This window comes from Schistocerca piceifrons, unplaced genomic scaffold, assembly GCF_021461385.2.
Source record: "Schistocerca piceifrons isolate TAMUIC-IGC-003096 unplaced genomic scaffold, iqSchPice1.1 HiC_scaffold_954, whole genome shotgun sequence".
Classification (NCBI taxonomy): Eukaryota; Metazoa; Arthropoda; class Insecta; order Orthoptera; family Acrididae; genus Schistocerca; species Schistocerca piceifrons.
The window spans coordinates 957,501-962,500 of NW_025729228.1; the positions used below are offsets into that span (position 1 = coordinate 957,501).

The 5,000-nt window shown below is 52.9% G+C and overlaps 1 non-coding gene across 1 annotated transcript in view; it reads left to right on the plus strand.

The window, feature by feature from the left end:
• The first annotated feature begins 3,871 nt into the window (after positions 1-3,871).
• The window catches only part of LOC124773554, a 1,909-nt gene continuing 780 nt past the window's right edge, over positions 3,872-5,000 (plus strand). The window contains exon 1 of the ribosomal RNA XR_007014798.1: positions 3,872-5,000. This exon is cut by the window's right edge and continues 780 nt beyond it. This is a non-coding gene — a ribosomal RNA (small subunit ribosomal RNA).

Sequence of the window (5,000 nt, forward strand, 5' to 3'; positions counted from 1 at the left end):
AGTGCAATCCACCCCTATAACGTGCGTTTCATGAAGAGTTATTGCCAATATGCGACATTCCCGCTGTCCCTATACATGAGCCGCGACCTGTACCACTTACGAGCGAGAGACGCGATCGCGTTGCTCACTGTACGGCGTCCGATACCGAGCCATCAGCATGTCGGTCCCCATGCGCGTTGCACTCGCACTCGCAGTCGCAAAAACGTGGGGCAAATATATTACGCGGAAGAGTTATAACAGACCGAGCCCCACTGCATGAGGGGAGTCTTTGTCACTAATGTACACAGATGGAACATTTTGGACTGGAACCAGATTACCCGTACACACGGCGCTGATTAGTAATCAATGCAGAGCCATCAAACTACAGAATATATATACAACTGTCCGTATACATGCTGAAAGAGTCTGCCCACAATGGGAACCACACGTCAGCCAGCCACTCTGATCACGCACCACTCTCTGCTTCTAACGGGCGCACATACAATATGTAAGCACCAGCATGGAACAACATCCAGTGCATCCTCTCCGCCACATTACACAATCCACACTATCACAACCAGACCAGGAGGTCCATGCGGAAAATACAATATCCCACCCTTTCGACATCCACCATTGCGCAGATCAGGCACCAACACCCACACATGTCCTATACAACGGTGCACCCAACATCACAATAGTACCTCCTGTCACAGCGCACAAACAATGACATGAGTCAAAGACACAGGTCTGACACAAGCATAGAATTGGAGCGCCGCCTCTAATAAGCCAAAGGTGCATCCTGACGTGACAAATCTGATCATGTCACAAGCATTCACTTACTATAATCACTATCAACGAACCTGCCGCCCCCGCCCCCCCCTACACCTTTCCTTACAACAACGTGTAACCTAACCTAACCTAACCTATGTTGTACCTTAACCTAACCTATGTTGTACCTTAACCTAACCTATGTTGTACCTTAACCTAACCTATGTTGTACCTTAACCTAACCTATGTTGTGCCTTAACCTAACCTATGTTGTGCCTTAACCTAACCTATGTTGTGCCTTAACCTAACCTATGTTGTGCCTTAACCTAACCTATGTTGTGCCTTAACCTAACCTATGTTGTGCCTTAACCTAACCTATGTTGTGCCTTAACCTAACCTATGTTGTGCCTTAACCTAACCTATGTTGTGCCTTAACCTAACCTATGTTGTGCCTTAACCTAACCTATGTTGTGCCTTAACCTAACCTATGTTGTGCCTTAACCTAACCTATGTTGTGCCTTAACCTAACCTATGTTGTGCCTTAACCTAACCCATGTTGTGCCTTAACCTAACCCATGTTGTGCCTTAACCTAACCCATGTTGTGCCTTAACCTAACCCATGTTGTGCCTTAACCTAACCCATGTTGTGCCTTAACCTAACCCATGTTGTGCCTTAACCTAACCCATGTTGTGCCTTAACCTAACCCATGTTGTGCCTTAACCTAACCCATGTTGTGCCTTAACCTAACCCATGTTGTGCCTTAACCTAACCCATGTTGTGCCTTAACCTAACCCATGTTGTGCCTTAACCTAACCCATGTTGTGCCTTAACCTAACCCATGTTGTGCCTTAACCTAACCCATGTTGTGCCTTAACCTAACCCATGTTGTGCCTTAACCTAACCCATGTTGTGCCTTAACCTAACCCATGTTGTGCCTTAACCTAACCCATGTTGTGCCTTAACCTAACCCATGTCGTGCCTTAACCTAACCCATGTCGTGCCTTAACCTAACCCATGTCGTGCCTTAACCTAACCCATGTCGTGCCTTAACCTAACCCATGTCGTGCCTTAACCTAACCCATGTCGTGCCTTAACCTAACCCATGTCGTGCCTTAACCTAACCCATGTCGTGCCTTAACCTAACCCATGTCGTGCCTTAACCTAACCCATGTCGTGCCTTAACCTAACCCATGTCGTGCCTTAACCTAACCCATGTCGTGCCTTAACCTAACCCACGTTGTGCCTTAACCTAACCCACGTTGTGCCCTAACGTAACCCACGTTGTCCCCTAACGTAACCCACGTTGTCGCCTAACGTAACCCACGTTGTCGCCTAAACCTGCTCTGTAATTGTTATACGACTCGTTCAATTAGTGTAGTGTTGCCCACCCGCAACCCTCGCAATATAGTTCGCTACTCGCACTCCCCGCTCCCCTGTGTATCGCTTCATGTTAAACACCTTGCAAGTCTTGCTCACTTTCCACATGCTCCTGCTGTACACTGTAATGTGGATGGCAGCAGGACGTACATGCCGCCCCTCCCCACGTCCCCACCTTGCCCCCTGCCTTCGCAAGCTGGTTGGTGAGAACTTTGCATGTTCAATGCCCTCCGCATGCGACGTACTCAGGCTACGTTGTGGTGCGGCCTGTGTCAACTGTCCGCTAATGTCGTACGCGTAAACCACAATCTGTACTGCACATTCGTCCTTATGTACTGAATGATACATCGTGGCACATGTGTGACCGTACAACGACTGCGCCCAAAAACGGCGGACCATACAGTGCAAATATTGTGCACGCAGCTACGTGTCGTCTCCCTATGAGAGCTGGATTGCAGTGTGGTACGCCATAGAGACGTGTGGGAGGAACGGACGCCGTGGATGGCGATCAGCATGAGCTGTCTGTTGATGTATTCGGACCTAGTCGTCTCTCCTCACACACCGTGATGGCATGGTGCACCGCGTTCCATATCTGCGACATGCTACAGAGGCCGGTTGACAGTCGTTCGAGCAATGGACATCGCATACGTACGGGGGCCACCTTCCACGTATTGTCTAGGCGTGCACATTTTGTTGCGTGTATGTGGGCAGACGTAGTGTGGCGTGACACCTGACACAGGCATGCAATAATCGTGGAAGTTGCAAATGGCGATGGACGCCTGCGTTTTCTGGTGAAGTTACGCAAATGAACAAATGGTAACCTGTTGTGGTGCGGTTGTTCTCGCTAGGGGTGAATCGGTGATGGCGACGATAGGTTGAGGTACTAACCGGTTGTTCCAGCGATACCCACCATGCCGACGAAACTGAACGGCATCTGGGTGTGAAGCGATACGCGGCGGTGGCTGGGTGGGACCGTCCCCGGCCGGTGAGGGGGCGCCTCCCGGCGTGCTGGCCGCGCGGTGCGTGGGCGCACGCGCTACAGCCGGCTGGTGGGGGCGGCCAGTGGCAGGCGCGCCGGCCGACGGACGCGGCAGGCGTCGCAGCTGCGCGCCGGCGCACCCTGCGCGCGGCGCCGTGCGGCCAAAGTAGGTCCTCGCGGGCCCGGTGCGAAGCGCGGTGGACATCTTCAGTGTGCTGGTCCGATTGAGGACTGTGTGCGTTGAGGATGCGCCGCCGCCCGGCGCTCGGCGCCGCGACGCCGTCTGCTGCTCGGTCGCCCCAGCGGTTCTCGCTGGTGGTTTGTATCGCAGCTGTGCGGATGTGTTGGCGCGTGCGCTGTGCTGGGAGAGTTCGCTTCGGCACCCAAGTGGGGCTTTTGTCCTTCTGTGGCGCTGGCGTTGGAGCTGCCGGTCACCGTAGGTGGCGCGTGTTGTCTCCCGCCGGCAATGCCACGACAGCACGCTCCCGGGCCTCTGTCGGCAGCGGCAAGCTCAGTTGGGAGCACGGGTGGTCGCACCGAAAGCGTCTACTCGCCTAACTCCGGGCGATTGCGCCTCTCTCGAACCCGACCAAGTACTTGGGACGGCGCTGCGCGCCGCCGGGACCTGAGAGGGTTTCGAGGTGTATTGTGCAGGGGAGCTCAGCCTCCTCCTGTTTGCAGAATGATTGAGCGGACGCTTGCGTGTTCGCGCGGGCCCCCGGGACACACTCCCGGGCGGCCGGCTGCTCAGCTCTAGTTGACGCAGCTCCCTGGTTGATCCTGCCAGTAGTCATATGCTTGTCTCAAAGATTAAGCCATGCATGTCTCAGTACAAGCCGCATTAAGGTGAAACCGCGAATGGCTCATTAAATCAGTTATGGTTCCTTAGATCGTACCCACGTTACTTGGATAACTGTGGTAATTCTAGAGCTAATACATGCAAACAGAGTCCCGACCAGAGATGGAAGGGACGCTTTTATTAGATCAAAACCAATCGGTCGGCTCGTCCGGTCCGTTTGCCTTGGTGACTCTGAATAACTTTGGGCTGATCGCACGGTCCTCGTACCGGCGACGCATCTTTCAAATGTCTGCCTTATCAACTGTCGATGGTAGGTTCTGCGCCTACCATGGTTGTAACGGGTAACGGGGAATCAGGGTTCGATTCCGGAGAGGGAGCCTGAGAAACGGCTACCACATCCAAGGAAGGCAGCAGGCGCGCAAATTACCCACTCCCGGCACGGGGAGGTAGTGACGAAAAATAACGATACGGGACTCATCCGAGGCCCCGTAATCGGAATGAGTACACTTTAAATCCTTTAACGAGTATCTATTGGAGGGCAAGTCTGGTGCCAGCAGCCGCGGTAATTCCAGCTCCAATAGCGTATATTAAAGTTGTTGCGGTTAAAAAGCTCGTAGTTGGATTTGTGTCCCACGCTGTTGGTTCACCGCCCGTCGGTGTTTAACTGGCATGTATCGTGGGACGTCCTGCCGGTGGGGCGAGCCGAAGGCGTGCGACCGCCCCGTGCGTGCTCGTGCGTCCCGAGGCGGACCCCGTTGAAATCCTACCAGGGTGCTCTTTATTGAGTGTCTCGGTGGGCCGGCACGTTTACTTTGAACAAATTAGAGTGCTTAAAGCAGGCAAGCCCGCCTGAATACTGTGTGCATGGAATAATGGAATAGGACCTCGGTTCTATTTTGTTGGTTTTCGGAACCCGAGGTAATGATTAATAGGGACAGGCGGGGGCATTCGTATTGCGACGTTAGAGGTGAAATTCTTGGATCGTCGCAAGACGAACAGAAGCGAAAGCATTTGCCAAGTATGTTTTCATTAATCAAGAACGAAAGTTAGAGGTTCGAAGGCGATCAGATACCGCCCTAGTTCTAACCATAAACGAT